Here is a 17,138-nt window from a genome sequence, read left to right as displayed (position 1 = left end):
GCAAATAGGTCGGTTTCTCTTGTATTCTGACCAATACACTGTCAACAAGAAAGAAAAAAAAAAACTGAAAAGAAGGATTTGTACTGAAAAATAGCACCAGAAACATTTGTATAATCATGATCATGGACTGGAACAGGAATGTAGTCAGGAATTATTAAACATTATCAACTACTTCCTGGCAACATATTGCTCAGACAATACTCCTGTAACTACAGCAAAGTTAGTTATGAAATAATTAAACCCCAAAGTTGGAAATAGAACAAAAACCAACCCCAAAACGCACGAAGCTGTGCAAAAGAAAAGCGTGTTTATCTCTGTGAATTTATAAGGGTGGATTTAATTCCAAAAGGGAGAATTGTGCAGTTGTTATTAGATCAGTAATAAGCACAGATGGCTGCAAAGGAACCATCCTCCAACCCATCCTACCATCTCTACCCTGCAGCACTTGCGAAGGAGAAAGCAATACAAAAGTAGAGAGCAGCAGAACTGGGAATGCAATGTTTTTTAAACATAGAAGACTAAGTCTACATCCTCATATGTTATTCATTATCAATAACATTACTGGCAAATTTACCCAACACAGATTTTAACACATGGTTGTATAAGCTCATTTCAGAAGTTATATCCAACGCCACTGGGCAACTTGTCACAATCCTCTGTAGATATCATCCCCTGATGTATCCTCTTTTTTTTTCTTCCTGCATGAGGAAACTGATGTTCCCAGGGATGAAAAGGTTTTCATTGCATGAAAAAGCATGATCCAAAAATCCTGCTCTCAGCTCTGTGGAAGAAGGATTTATGATGCTCAACTAGCAAAGATAGCAATTAGCTAGAATACTCAAGAGCAGAGAGCTTGACAATCTGATGAGTTATTCTTTTGAACTGGGGCAGCAACTCATGCATAAATTTCCTTGTAAACAATTATTACAGGAATGCACTGTAAACACAATTAATCATCTCAAGGTGTTATCTCTAGGTATTTTCCCCACAGATTATGTGCCACTTGCTCAATAAATCAAATTTTAACATAAAGACATCAATAGCTGGTATTATTAATATTCCCATTCAACCCAACGTGGTTGGGTAGAAGCTAACAAGCTTTGATTACATTTCGAAAACACAGAAAATACTACATAAAATAGGAAAAAGAAGATGTGAATTGTGAAACTTTGAATGAAAATAGGATTAAAGAGGAGGCGTATGAATCAGAACACTGGCTCAGATAAAATATGAGTACTTTGTAATTTAAAATGCATTTTCACTGATATGAATTGGAAACAGTATAGTACATCTTGTTAATAGGAATATTAAGTTTTACATCATCTTAGATAGGTTCTTCTTACAAAACAGTATTTACAAGAGCCTTACAATAATAGGCTGCCTAATGTTTCCATAAGATTTCTTCTTATGATATATACCAAACACATTTTCATCTATTGTTCGTAATTATCAGCTGGGGATTTGAGTAGCGGGCAAAAGGAACAAAAGCATCTAACTCTGTTTCATCTCTTACAGTTCACAGTGCATTAAACAACGTGCACTCCAGATTTATTTGAAAACCACCCTTGCAGGAGCCAAGCTCTGAGATCCCTTTGGAGATCATCATACGGACTTTGGCAGGAGCTGAGAGAAAAACTGGTTCAGAAAAGTGGGGCAGCCAGGGCCAGGGGAAAGTCAGATGGGGCAAGGGGGGAAGAAAAGAGGAGTTTTTGGAGTGGAGGAGAGGGGAGGAGGAACACAGGAGGTCAGAGAGGACCAAGGAGCATCTCTCTGGCCTGTCAGCTTTGAAAGAGTTTGCAACATGAGGAAGATATGGGAGGCACAAAAACATACACTAGAGCGGCTCACAAAAACTGCCCATAAGGACTTTGCCTTCGGGAGAGGGGACGAGAGCAGCGCAGAGGAGCAACCAAAGTGGTTTGAAAGGCAGAGGGAAGAGAAAGCATCAACATCTGCGGTTTCTGCTCAGTTATTCCTACTTACCTTCCAGTCAACATCATTATTCCTGTTTACAAACGAAAGATGTGTTTGCTTAGGCTTCTGCTACTCTGCCCAATGCCTTGTACAGCTGATGACAGACACGTCAGCCGAGTGAAACAGGTGACACTGGGAGAAGGGGACTTGGTCTTCGGCATTTCCATGGATTGGAATGAGCTCTCAACTGACCCCTGCGGGAAGGCTACGGGGAAAACAGATCCCCTGGGAGATAAGACCAGAGTCTGTGCCCTTGATCTTGTCTTCGTGTGTGAAACCAGAGACAGTGTGGGAAGAGGGATACCAGAATTTGCATCTTCTCGAGTTCCTCTGTTGATGTTCCTTTGTTGATCCCCAGTCATCTGCGGCTCTGCAACAAGCAGATTATTCAACAGGGGGGAGTTGGGGCGGTAGGGAGTTGGGGTAGTCACTCCCTTTTCCAGACACTTTTCAGAGGCTAACCCAATGTAGTCTTTCCTCAGATCTCCATATATTTGGAATCGAGACCACAGGAGATGAATGCAGATGTTTCAAAGCCTTTTCATACCAGTCTGCTTTATTTCATAGAGCTCATTCATGTAATTTGGTGGTGTCCTGCACATCAGGGGCCACGGTCTTCAAGATTTTAACAAATCTGTACACCTCTTCTAATCAAGAAGCTGACCATTTTATGACCCAATGCAAGGTATTCCTTTTTTTATTCATTCCCTGAAGCAAGATGATGGAAACCGGCCAACAGACAAATCACACTAAAGTATTGGCCTAATGGTCCCAGAGATTTTTAAACTGATACTATTCAAGAACAGTAGGAGTACCGAATGAATTGCACTGTAGAGAGATTTATTGATTGATACAGACAGCAAAATAGCACTGCTCGGTTATTATTTAAAAGATCAGAAGTCACCTTAATATATTTTTTCTGGGGTGTTGCCAATTTTTACTACTGTCCACTCCTGGTGTACTATATAGCCCTTAAGATAATTTGGTGTCTGTAAAGCTATCGCTTGCAAATGCAACTGAAAATCGATTAAACGCATAAGCACGTCTGTGCGTGCACAGAAAAGGGAAGTATTTGGAGACATTTGTCCCTTTTTGTTGACGGTAGTCCTTGCACAGCAAGCTTTATCTAACCCGACACTGGCAAATGCAAGGGAGGCAGCTGAGAGAGTCCATAAAATGCGAACAAAGGCGACCAAATACACTTGACGAGCTACCTCAATTCACCTTAATAAGTTCTCATCGTGGCACTATCTGGCATTACTAATGTGCTGCACACCCATCAGCACGGAGCAGTTGAGATGAGTTTTCTGCTTATCAATGGCTTCTTTTTCTTTTCGTGTCTGGCAAATTTCTAATAGTGGATGATTTCCTGTATGCATATCCCATTTATGGTTTGTAGCACTGTATTATGATGAATTTACACTATCAATGAACATTGCTGAAGGGCCTCATTAACTTGTGCAGGCGGTGAATTTGTATTTTTCAAAATGCCACTCTTTCTCTAAAGAAATCTCGCTGACAGTGGCAGTCAAGTACTTGACTGGTTAATAAGGCAGCTCAAAGGAAACAGCTTCACTTCAGTGCGAGTTTTTGTCCTTGTTTAATTTCTCCTCCTTTCTCGACAGGTTTTGAGGATGTGCAAAGATAATACATTTCGGTTTTTAATCTCTCAGTCCCGCTGACTATGATGATATAAACAAAAGCAGAAACACAGAAAATTATAGAGATACACTTAAAACAGAACCAGTAATAAAAAACCTGGGGTTCTGGCTGAGATTTTACTCAGGCAGCTCTCTGCTTGGCATAATTAGGAAGTTTCTTCAAATCCTGCTAAATCCCAGCTCCATTTTTCTATGCCTGCAAAGTGAACAAGATAATCATGCCCATAATGCAGGGCCTAAAAACCTGAAGGCATCAGCACCCAGCCCTCCAGACAGACTGCAACCTGCAAACAGTTCAAAAGAAAGCTTGTCAGACTAGCTGCGACATATGGAGCTACAACGAGAATATTTCCAGATATAGGAAATACCAAGCATTCTGTAAACAGAGTCGTTGGGAGTATTTTTTGCAGAGATATTTTTACGACTGGTAAGTTGCAAGAATCTGTTCGCAATATCTGTGCTCTCGGTTACCACCTGTGTTTTTCTCAGCGGAACATGGTTAACATGCCGGCTTCCGATAACATTTTTTTTTTTTTTATCCCACACTGTGTCTTCCAGTACCTCCTAAAAGCTTTGTGGAAGCTGCAGAGACTACGTGGAAATCTCGTTCCTTGAATACAACAATATTTAGCTATCGGAGAGCTTTAAACATACCTAAACGTTGACGAAAGGCGTTGCGGGGAGGGCGTCCCCGGGGCTCAGGCTGTGCTGATGCGTTAGGAAGAGTTTTTGGCACCCAGGTTGGCAGAGCTTGGCCAGAGCAGTTTGGGGGAAGCCTCGCTCCCGCAGGGTCACGACGGCTCAGGACCACTTCTGCATCAGCCTGCTCATCTCAGAAGGGTCAGCCTGCTGTGGTCTGTGCTGGGATGACAGCAGGAGGATGGAAACGGGATATACCAAATATTTTATATATGACTAGTAGGGCTGGGCTAGGTCAAAAAGACGTGCAGGAATCGGGGCTGACGCTGCAGAAGAGACGTACTCAGTGTTGCGTGTGCCATATGGGCAGCAGTAACCACAAACTGTGAGGTCAAGCCTGGGAAATGGCAGCAACAGGCAAGACAAAATGTATTTTCATTCAGTCTTGAAAACCAAATCTTAACACGAAGTTAGTATTTTCACTCTCTCTGCTTAAACATATATGAACACATATATAACAAATATGTCTCTCTACATACACACATTCCCATATAGATGTAGGTGAAATAAATCTGTAAAACATGAGAAATGACATCCACAAAGGTACATTTTTAGTAACATAGAAGAGAAATGATTGACAGAACAAAGCATATGGAAACGAAGAAGAATCTAACCCACATTTAGATCTAAGAAAAAAATATTTGCCTGAAGGGAAAATATTAATTAGTTTGTCTACATGCAAGATAAAAGTCTGGAAGACATATCCATCAAAAGGCAGCAGAATAAACAGCAAAATGGAAATTATTTGTAAATTGACAGTAAACTTGGCAAACATTGAGGGGGTAAACAAGTTATTTGGCATGCAAAGCACTCAGAAATCACAGCCTCTGTCAGGAGGCATCTGTGCATATATTCACTTATTTGACAGAAATTAACATTTTGCAGAAATCTTTGTTGCATGCTAAAGATTTCTTCGCCCTCCTTAATTATTTTAATTGCTGCTTCAAAATGTTCCATATAAACATGAAAAAAGACATTAAAATCCACCAAGTCCAGTTCCATGTTATCAATAACACACAGTAACTCTGTACGGGAGTTTAACACAAAACCTATGGAGACATAAAATATTGACGTAAAAGAGCCACATTTGTTTTTTCTTGGCTGAAATTTATGAAACATGGGAAGACATTCTCAGTGTCCTTTCAGTATTGTGAAAGGCTCTAAAACCAAAACACTGTTTCACATACAAATACAATTAATCCAACTGCTCAGAGGCCCAGTGTTATGGAGACCCTTGTTTTTCCATTATTTTTGGAAAACAGTGAGAAAAACTAGCTGGCGCGAGCTGTGTTTGTGCACCCATAATACAAGTGGAAATTGGAAGTGACCACGTCATAACAAACTCTAACGATAGACTTTTTTTCCCAAGAGTAATCCAAATTAATCTACACTTTAGCTATTCCCTTTCTCGCCCAAGGGCAGGGATGCACGCCCTCCCATCCACGTCTTCTACCTGCTGCATGGGTGACGCTGAAGACACTGTCAGCCCAACCAACAACCCGATTCTGGCTGTCTGGGGAAAAGATGGATAATCTGAAGGTGTCGAGCTCAGAGGAGTCCTGGCACTACCCTTAGGTCAACAGAGCCGCAGGACACAACTAGTCACACCAAGAAAACATCAAGAAAAACAACAAAATGTTACTTGAATTGAAGTTGTCCTACAGGAATAGGGACTTTAGCGGAAACCCATCTGTCTCCTGCAACAAGAGCGGCTGCTGCAGGCACTGCTGTGGATGCACAGGCTTTGCCATGGATGGTTTCGTGGCAGGACAAGGGTTTTTACCTTTTTTTGTACTGAAAAAAGTGCTGATTCTCCAAATTACACCATACTCTGTAAAGATGGCAGTGGTACTTCACTGTTATTTATAGCCGTGGATTTATGTAAGAAGTTACATTACAAAGTCAATGTAAAAATGGGTTTTTAAAATAGAATCTGAATAATATTTCTGCAAAATGTAGACCCATGTATTGCACCTGACCCTCACTGAGTGTAAATTCACATAGCTCAAGCAACCATTTGATATCAGATGAAGATCTAACTCTTTACACCTACACACCGTTTCTCTTTATTGCACTGGAACCATAACACATATCCACCAAGAGTTTGCAAAAATGAAGTAGTCCAGAGAAAAATCATAGCTAGATAGCGTGAGCTGGCCCTCAATGCACTACCTCAAACAGATCCAAGCACTGAAGGAAATCTCACCCAGATTAAAATACAACAACAACAAAAAAAGTGCTAAACTTAGCCAAATCTGAGAGAGTTTACTCTGAAAAGCAAGTCAAATACTCCATTTCCTCCAGCAATCCATTTCCAGGTCAGGTTCCAAAGCCAAAATGTCTTGTTTTCTGCATTATTTTTATGTATTGTAACATCAAAGTAATTTGAGTCATTGCCAGGCTGGATGCCTGCGAGTCAGGTCATTCACAACTATGCGAGGGCTATAGTTTCTGCAACTGTAACAATAGCAAAACCTTGGAAAACTTTCAAAAATGCCAACACAACTTTTGCTACCTATTTGTGACATTTAGTAAAGAATTTGGAAACGCAACGTTTTTAGGAAAAAGTCCAGAAATACAATATAACAAAATAAAATCAACAGAAAATAAATAATAAGCCAAAAATTATTTGTACTTCCACGATGCTTCTATAAATACTGAATTGTAATAAGTTTCTGCGTAGTCTCTGCTTTGCATAAAAGACATTTCTGCAGGTTCAGCGACTTTGACAGGCAGAACTTTATAATGGCACTTTCTGAAGGACTTTAGCAGGTATTGTGGGTACAAGCGTGCACACGGCTGTATGACACTCCATACAACTCTTGTGAAGTGCAAATGACAGCAAACACTCGCCCCTGATATTCTTTGCTCAAAAGCCAAGTGAAGGGTTCCTCTGTTTTATCCAAGAGCGTCCTTTCTCTGCTCCTAGACCATAAGCTACTGCCACTTTCAGAAGGAAACCACACAATTTTCTTACCTTCCAGACAGAGGCTTGAATTATAGATTAGAAATATTCCTGGCGAGTCCTTAGCAAGTGCAATCTTACAACAGTGCCTTCAGATCCTCTGGGAGTTGAGCAAAGCAGGAGCAATTCCCTGTGTGGCTTTCCTAAAACAAAACAGTATTTACTACGTTTTTTAAATGGCTGAAAACAACAAAAGGACTATAGACAAGCCAAGCCCTGTCCCCCAGGCATGATGCCCGTGACACACAGCTCCCCAAAACCTGAACGTGTCCTCAGCTGTCCAAGACCATCAGGTTCCCAGCAGCAGCCAGTTGCCTTCCAGTAAGGCTCCTGCCCCATCCGACGGAGCGTGTGCCTGAATATCCCTAGTCTTCCAGGACTGGGTCTCCTTTTAACTCTTTGTAATTCTCTCATCTGCTGAGTCCCAGCATCCACAGAACAATCATTTCAGCTTTGCAGGAGGTGGATTTAGAACCTTCTGCACTTTCCTGGGACTAGCTGTCTTCTGTTGCTGCTGCTGCCTCTTGAGCTACAGCAATGCTGCCCTGCAGCAGCAAGTCTATTTCATCTATTAAAGCACTACTAATACGCCTGGCCCACGGCAGATCTGCATCCCCTACGGCCGTGTGAAAGACGCAATGTTCAAAACAGCGAGAATCCATACGTCCTGCCTTTTCCACTGACCTTATAGGGCTTTACACCAACTGTGTCAACACCTGCTGGCTGACAGGTACAGGCTTTGTGGATTTGAGCAGCGAGGTTTCACACCACCACAAAGCAAAGCCTAGAGATGTCACCAGGCCTATGAATTATTTAGAGCGTTTTTCGCTAATAAATTTCAACACATAGGTGTAATGAAAGCTATGCGGGGTTTTGCCGCATGTGAAAGAAAAAGGATTTAAAGCGTTCTCCAGACTTTCCCGTGCATACTCAGGAAAGATTATGGAAGAAGTCTGAAAAATGAAATTTAAAAAAACCAAAAAAAGGCAAGAATATATTTTACCCTACAAATTTTGCCTGGGCTCCTCGCTGTTAGCTGGCCCTGTGCTGTGACCTGGGGACATTGCTGCTCTCCCAGCACCGCGTGGTTGTGGCTCTACATACCCAATTCCAACCACAGCAGAGGAAAGAATGAACTTTTATTATCTCTTGCAAGACTAGCAGTTACCACTTTTCCAGGAAATTCAGAGTTGATAGCTCTTTGCCCCAGATGTTTAACTCTAGAAAATACATAGCATTACCGTTAATCCATCTCCTACTGTAAATGGAAAGCAGGAGACTCTACACATAAGACAGTTAAATCCCATACTATAGCTAGATGTCATAAAATACACTCTTTCCAAACCTTTGTTTAAAGTAAACGTTATAGCCGTGCTCTTCTTTCTGACATGGTCTGAAGACAGAAGAGCGGTAAGGTTTGCAGGGAGTGGTTGTGTCTTTTGTAAGCTCAAGCAGCCTAAGCAGAAAGAGGCGGACAAGCTTGCAGGCACACAAGGGCACACATGCTCTAAATAATTTATAAGTCTGTTGACAACTCCAAGTCGTGCCATGTGTTATTTTGATACTTTACTGTTCAAATCTATAAAGCTCGTATCTGTCAACTATCAAGTTCTTGTGCGCCCCAAAGCTTGTTCATTTTTTCCATCTATATCAGCCAGTCTAATAAAAGATCTTGCCTCACCCTACTGATTTGGCCTCTTGGAAACAATATGGGCTTCTTAATGTCATCTGTCCCGGTCACGTTTACACCGCCAGTCCGAGTTGTAAAGAATATCCACTGCTAAGGGGCTTCTATAACCTGCTACGTATATAAAATATGTACATAAAATACATGAATACTATCAAACATATAATGACTTAAAACAGATTATGGTTTTCTTTTCCCTAGCAAAAATATCTTAAATTCATAAGGGAAATATTTATATTAGTGTTTATCCTTTAAACATGGGAAAGGAAAATATTTGGAGAGAAAAATCTCTTGAAGATACCACAGTTCTTTTGTATCTTTAGTTTTCAGACCGTCACTCACATTGTTTCTCCTCAGTCAGCTCAACAGACTAATTCTATTTAATCCTTTTCTTTTTATATGTAAAATGATACAGTTTAATGCTCCACAGTTTAATATCTGTGAAGTTTTATCTTTATTTGTTTGGGAAATTTGAGTCAGATACTCACCTACTGTAATTTCCAAAGAACAAACAAATGAAAAAGGGCAGTCCATTTTCATGCAAATCCAGCCAGCTGTTTAGCTCAGGCTGCCCTTGCCTTCTGATGTGAGGATCTGCATAAAAACCAAAGTGGAGATATGATAAAATATAAAAGGCTGACAATAACATGCAAATCGAAATCAGTCATTGGAAAACTGTGGACTCATTGTCATCAAAAGAATTAGGTGGCAGAACAAAACAAAAGAACCCTACTGATAAAAGTAACTATGGCATGATGGCTTTAAAATCTACAGATTTCTTATACCACAAAGAAAATTGAAATTAAACACCTCTCTAGACTGTCTGCTTTTAATCTTTTCCTTCTGAGCTGCTTCCTGACATATTCTCTGTTAACTTTTTATCAAAGGTCATTTATAATCATATTTCAGAGATAAAATAAAAATAAAAAAAATACATTTATTTCCTAAGTTTTAATCAAGTCCCCAGAAAAAAAAAATTATACTAAAATAAGCAACTGAACACTAAGCAATGTAGTCCAGACACACTAAAACATTTAGAGAAAATACTAGTGGCCCCTTACATTATCAAATCTAGAACCGAATTTTGGGGTATAATTTTGCTCTCATTTAGATTTATAATTAAATCTGATGGAGAGTTTGGGGTGGTTTTGTAGCCATACAGAATAACAGCAAATCCCCGAGTTCTGATACACAACAAGGCCATGATGGTGACAGAGGGCATCCTGCAAGGATAAGCGGTGTCAGTTTGCTCTTAGTTATATATGAGAATAACCCCCGGTTTTGGAAGCTTCAGTAGGTTTTTTGGAAGAATTTTCTGAAAATATTCAACAAAGTATTCAAATCGGTTTAAAATTTTCTTACTAAACTCTTTCCTTCCTCATAAAAAAAAATGGATTTCCAGTGAAACATATTTTTCATTCCAGAGGAATAAAAACAGTTCCCCCAAAATTCCAAAACATTTTCATAGCTAGGCCACCTTAGGTAAAGAAACTTAAGGATTTCTACCTGAAGTCGAACAGGAAATAAATTGAGTTTTTACTTTTCTTTGTCTTGATATTTCATTTCTGTCGATACGTTTTTTTTTAAAAAGATAACATTAAGCAACTTGGTTGTAAAATAAGAAGATCTAAAATGAAGATGTTAAAAAAAGAGTGCAAAAATCAGAAAACATAGGCTTTTAAGGATGCTGGTAAGCCACCCTTAAACCAACCTGCTCTTGGTCCACCGGCAGTAAGCTCAGCTCACGCCAGCAGCGCTGCTCGGCTCCGGAGCCCCGCGCTGCCTCCCAGTTAACTTGGATTTGAATCAGTTTCCCACCGCGGTACGTGAATCCCTTCTGCAGTTTCCACGTCCTTCTGTGCTTTCCCCGTCCTTGCGCTTTTGGACGGAGGCATCAATCAAGCAGGACGGTGTGCGTGAGACTCCCCGGCCATCGCCTTTCAGACTGCGTGGCGCAACGCCTGCGCATCAAAAACGCAGCCTTCGCTTCAAGTTGATACACGCTTATATTAAAAACTAGGCTAAAAGATTGCTAATCCCGCATACCGAAGCACTCAATAGCTAGGAAATGCTGGAATTAAAGGTCCCTCTGCAACTTTAATTTGGCCCTTGCCTGTCTTCACTATGATGTAGTTGTTAATTACTTGCTCACAGACAGCTTTTTTTTTTTTCCAGAGAAACCCAGTCTCATAAGTGCATAGGAATGACTGTGCATGGGAATAAATCAGAATTTTTATTTTGCTGCTATCTGCAGTTGGCAGATACGCAGCAAACGAGCTGAAAGAAGCCAGAAAGATAAAAAACCGCGTCACCATTTAAGACTATGTCTATGCGCCGAAATGCAAATCCCACCGCCAGCGCTGAACCGCTCCGTTTGGGTCCCCAAAGCAGCATCGCTGTATTGGCACGCCGCTGCGTCCGAGCTGCTGGGGCTTCGGTGGTGATCGCACGCGTAGACTGCTTTGGGGACCAACACCGGTATTTCGGCACAGCGCTGCACCCCGGCACGGCAGCTGCTTCCTTCCAGATATGCAAGGAATCACTTAAAAAAACCCGTCCCAGCAGCAGCACCCGTTCGCCGAAGAGTTCTGAGGGGTGATGCCCGTGAAAAAGCAAACCTGGTGTATCTCGGCATCTGCACCCTGCCAATTTATTGGTGCGGTGGAAATAACCTTTATTTCGGTGCCTGATTGCAGATGTGTCAAATGGAGACAAGCTATTCCTTCTGCAATAACAGGATACCTCTCTGCTACTATTCACACAAGTAGCAAAGATTAGTTAATTGTAAAAAGCTCCGATGAGAGCGTCAGAGGAAAATCCATGAGGAGAAGCCCAAAGTTTGGATGGTGATTGGGAAAGAGCAGATCATGAGTGTGAGAAGACTGCACTTGCTGAAGGAGGAGGAGGAGCCATTTGAACACATTTTAGTGCATACCACATAACAAAAACCAATATGTAGTATGTGTACGTATAAATATATACATAAATATGGCTGTATTAGTATTTTCTTACTTTTCAGTGCTTAGCTTTACAACCTTTGTATTCTTTTGCTTTCTTTCATATGCAATTTCCCAAACAACTAAAAAGTCAAGACGTGAAAGCGTTTAGCCTGCAGGATCACACAACCTTCCTTTGCTTCATCAGCAAAACTAGGACCTCTAGACCTGTTGTGCCACCTCCTGCGCCCCAGCTTACAACGTCATCTGGGGCGGTAGAAAGCTTTTGTACATTGCCCATCCCTACAGACACGGAAAATATACAGTTTGCCAGTGTTTGCACAAAATTTTAGCACGGAGAAAATATTACTCAGTTCAGTGGGTTTCATACTGAATCAGCAAGGGGTGACCTGAGAGCAGAGGGAAAAGTTGCCCTTCTTCACCTCCTCCAGCACCGCCGATGCACAGCACGGCATGGAGCAGCTCGGCGGTGGCACCCGGCCGCTCCGTATGGGCGCCGCATCCACGCTACGGTCGGCACGGAACTGCGAGGAGACGGATCAGCCTCGGTGCAGATGGACTCGGCAAGTGCAAACAGATTTTTAACATGCGTATAAACTAGGGCACAGGAGGATTTTTTTGACAAGAACCAAAAAAAAAAAAAAAAAAAAGCGCCAAAGTAACTAACTACCTGCTCTGAAGCCTGGAGGAACTGGAGCCGCTCAAAAAAGTTATTATAGTTTTTGAAGTTGGTGAAATAACATACTTTCCCACAATCTCTTTTATAAAAAAACCCTATTCATTTTAGCAGAAACTTCTAAAAAAATGCTTTAATGCACAGCTGGCACAGAAAACATCACTGCCAACATTTGAAGTCTGCCAAAACTCTAGGCAGATTCAAGCAGGGAGTTAAAACACAGAGTGCCAGGCAGCCGTCGCAAGCACAGAGCCTCTAACCGCTGCAGAGGAGACGCTTTAGGAACGGGGAGATAAGAGCAGCTGTAGATTTTTGAAGGTGAATTGTTCTCAGCCCCGGTGACCATATGATATCTCTGGCTGACTAATTTTGATTAGGACTGTGGATGCCTTGATCCTCATCATTCGGTGTTAGAAACCACCCTGCTGAGGGTTTTCCTGCCAGGTGATGGAGAAGGTTGGTGACGGTGCACGAGGAAGCGAAGTCCTCGGGCATGGCATGGATGGGCTCGGGAGGACAAGGAGCCCAGGAGAGCAAAGCCTTGGCGCCCTGACACCGGAGCAAGAAGCAGGGTAACCTCTCCTGCAACAGCACAGGGAGGAAGGTAGAAAAGATAAAAAAATCAAGGCATGGTACTTTGGAGATGCCAATCGCTTTGGAGGGAAGGATGTCCCTTCCTTCCTGAAGATCCTGGAGGACCATCTCACACCTGGCCAACCTCCTTCTCCTCTTCTCTGATTTACGTTTGTCAGGTTTGTGGAAGATTTACAGTTCTTTCAGAAGTGATATGCGAGTCATGAAGTTTGCCGTAGTAAGAGTAAACATCAGTTTACTTGAGCATAATTATTTTATTGAAATCTGTTGCCTAAGCCAAGATTTCAAGAATCATGACTCAAGCCTCAGGAAATAATGAAATTAGCTCCAGACTCAGGAGATTTTAACAAAAGTAAGCCACAGAGCCTTTTTTTTTTTTGGCTTCTGGTTTATAAAAACCAAGGTAATTTGAAACCAGTGGACTAGCAACTCACTTTTCCCTTTTTTAACAGAGAACAAAAACTCCCATCCCAATGTTGGGGCTCAGCGAAGAGGGCTTTAACTAGCTGCTGGGTGGCAAAAAAGTCACAGAATCTGAACCCTGAATTGTGCACAGTGCAAACTCCTTCTCATGCTTATGGGCGCATATCTAAACCACGCCAGGCACCAAAAATCGCTCCTATTAGCACCAATACACAAGAAGGTTTATGGGTGTCGCAGAAGCATCTCGAGGACTCGAGCAGCCCAGCGAGCCTTTGTGCTCGGTACCGTACAAAAATAATTCAACAGCTGCAAGAGGGTACGCAAATGCTCAGCACTGAAAAGAAGTCATTTAGCAATAAGTACATTTTTCTTGTCGTTTAGCACAACATGAAAGTTTTGTGTCAGTTTTTATCCTCCAGATGCGTTCCTAATATTGTCATCGATAGCAGCAGTCAGTATTATACCATTTTAATGGAAAAAAAATTTCAGCTCCTATTTTGAACTTTTAAATCTTTTCCTGTGTGCCAGAAAGTAGAATAACTAAGGCTTATCTATTTATGCATGTGCCTAAATCTTCAATGCATATATAAATTTAAATCTCATTACACTATAACACACTGCTTTAAAAATACGGATACATTTTAAGAGTCTGCTACACATTTTTATCAAATAGGGGGACTTAATTTTTATTTTTCTTCCACATAAAGCCAGTGAAATCCTGCATGTTAATACTTCAAGAAAATAAACTTGTGTAAAGATTTGCCTATCCAAAGTACAGTATAATTTAAATTTAAATCCCTTAGAAACCCAAAGCACTGTGTTTATAATATGAGAACAGCGGGCAGTCATGCCCTTGACTGGAGGGCATGTCATCTAGTCCTCTCCTTCTCTGCAAAACCATCAGGCTGGCAGTAGTGACAGATGAACAGCTTACCATTAATTTCTCCTCTTTCATGCCTTCAATCCAAATGGTGCATATTCTCCACAGGGAGGCATCAAGGTCTTTGCCTTTATTTCTCTTGCATACTCGCACTGACTTATAAATCAAGTGCAGATAAGAAGAGAGGGCAAATATCAATCTTTTTTTTTTTTCCTGGCCAGTGCCCACTGGCACACTACTGAGCTTTGACTGAAAGGTTCTTCAAATCTTTATGTGATTCATAGGCAAGGGAGCGCTCCGTGAGGACAAAACAACAAAGGAAATTTGAGAGAGAGGATTTGTATATCTTGGCTTATAAATTAGAAGCCTCCTCTCCGCAATGTTTAAATATGGGTTACCAAAAAAAAAAAAAAAAGTGAATCTAAGTTGTTATTACTTTATTGAAAGAAATCCTTGTGGAATATAAAATAGGCAGCACTTCTTCGCACGCAGCTGCTGGAGCAGCTCTAATCAGAATGTTGTATTTTCCCCAAACAGGCTTTCTTTTGGGGTGCATCTCTCCTCTTTGCCACCAAAGCAATTCAATCCTTCAAAACAGATTGGCTTTTACTATTACTTTGGAGCATTAATGATTAGTGTTCGTCTCTCCGAAAAAAATAAGAAACCTTATTTCAATTTAAAATACAAAGGGTCAGATCTACATCTCATGCAAACCAGCATAGCTATACGGGCTCATATGCAGCTCTGCTGATTGACAGTAGATGGAAAATTGTCCCACAATGTTTTTTAAGTAAAGTGGAGACAAGTTTACTAGTTTATTAACTGTATTTTCTTTGAAACTGCTGCTGCATCTTTCAAAGTTCAAAGAAAAAAAAAAAGATTTTTTTTTTTTAAACCAAATTTCACAAACCATCTTAGTTTGCAGTGATTTTGGGGGTTCTTTAGAGACTGACATACTAATTCTGTAACCAACCTGCCAATGCAATGAAGGGGCATGGGCCTTCCTTCTCTTGCTCTCTTTTTTTTAAGTGCATTACCAGAAGAATTTTCTATTCGGTTACAATAAATTGATCTTGCATTTAAAACATATATTAAATCATTGGTGTGAGTGATGCAACATTATTACATGTCAGGAAAAAAATCTATATTATGATAGTTGTTGACAAATGATAATATTATTTTCCGGCTAAGCATGAGGTGTTAATGCTGCTAAATGGCTGCAAATGTTGACGTTAAAGGCTGCCTGCTGGCCATTTCCAGGTGACATATCTGGGGATTCGGGGCTATTTCATTTTCCAGCCTTTTTTAAGGCTTCAGGCCCCATCCATAAATTACAGCTGATGACAAAAGTGGAAGCTAACAGTGGCAAAATTAGGCCCACAGGCAAAATAATTATATATACAGCCTTTAGCAGTGAGGGAGAAAGCCATCAATCAGCCCCCAATTATTCACTAGTTAATCAGCTCTGCCCTTCCTTTATTGAAGGGTTACAGTGTAATTAAGTTGGCAGCATCCTTTTAATTCATCAAACATACAACACATGGCGGTGTTTGCTGCAATCAGGGGACAGCACCTTTGTGTGCCTGACCCCTAGCACTGCTGCAGGAGAGGAGGAGGAAAAACTTCAGAGGTACGAGAGACTATTTATGCGAAAGAAAAAGCAGCCCCCGGCCGGGCAGCCCCGCTGTACAGAACCACCACCGAGGGTAGGCAGGGCTTTCACAGCATCCCCGCGTTTCACCCGCGTGATAAACACGTGCACGAACGTACGCGTAAACTCGGCAGGTGCAGCCGCTCCGGAAAACTTGTAGTTGATCGGGTTATTCCCATATCGCTTAGGGCAGGCGGTTCTAGACCGCGGCATTTATGGATGTAACACCCCGCACCTCTCTTCCCAGCAATCCCTCTCTGATAACGGAGCGGCAGCAGAGAGCCGAGCATCGCTCGGGGGGCCCTGGATTGACGCTGGACCACAACGGACAGGCTGGGCACTTCCAGGCCATCAAAATATACATATCTCCAAGAAATGATTTTGTGAAACCAACCTCAAGGAAATAACAAAAGCTGTTATTTAAAGGCAGTAGGCAGTTTTGTGTCCCCTCTCAGGTTAATGGCATTGGATTTTTATATTATACAGCAGATTAGTATTTTCAGGGGGGGTTGCCGGTAAGGAAGTATTTGGACATTGATTTTATCTCACCAATAATGGAAATGACTCGAGATATTGCACTTTTCTATCCATACTAAATTTTAACCTGTGAACACGTGCAATGGCTATGGCTTCTGCGTTTGTATGTAAACCCAAGTAAAGTTATATATTGTGCATGTCTTTTTTTCTCCCTATATTTACATGACCATAAATCTGTTTTCCTGCCACATATGCTTTCTGCTCACGGCATCCTTAGAGACGTTAAATGTCCTAAGTGTCCTTCCTACCTTGCAGAACAGATACAGAATTATTTATTCATAAACAAGCTCCGTGTTTCTAACCTGCTTGTAATAATGAAGTCTATAAAATCATTGGCTATACCACATGATGAGGGCAAACAAACCCAAAGCCCTCAACATCTGAATGCACTGGGAATCTCAATGTTTGGAAGTGCTGGCTTTTTTGACAAAAAA

General features: G+C 41.3%; 1 long non-coding RNA gene across 3 annotated transcripts in view; it reads right to left on the bottom strand.

Annotated features, from left to right (window-relative positions):
* LOC138690757 (uncharacterized) overlaps positions 1–17,138 on the bottom strand; it is a 73,129-nt gene that overhangs the window by 10,082 nt on the left and 45,909 nt on the right. For 2 of the 3 annotated variants that reach the window (XR_011329543.1, XR_011329542.1), the window contains 3 exons: positions 9,475–9,580; positions 7,312–7,442; positions 1,984–3,656 (listed from right to left, as the gene is read on the bottom strand). This is a non-coding gene — a long non-coding RNA (uncharacterized lncRNA). The remainder of the gene's footprint in view (positions 1–1,983; positions 3,657–7,311; positions 7,443–9,474; positions 9,581–17,138) is intronic. The other variant, XR_011329544.1, reaches the window with a different exon arrangement.

Source organism: Haliaeetus albicilla, chromosome 23 (genome assembly GCF_947461875.1).
Source record: "Haliaeetus albicilla chromosome 23, bHalAlb1.1, whole genome shotgun sequence".
NCBI classification, from domain to species: Eukaryota; Metazoa; Chordata; class Aves; order Accipitriformes; family Accipitridae; genus Haliaeetus; species Haliaeetus albicilla.
Note: the sequence above shows the minus strand (reverse complement) of the source record. Positions and strands in the feature narration are given on the sequence as shown.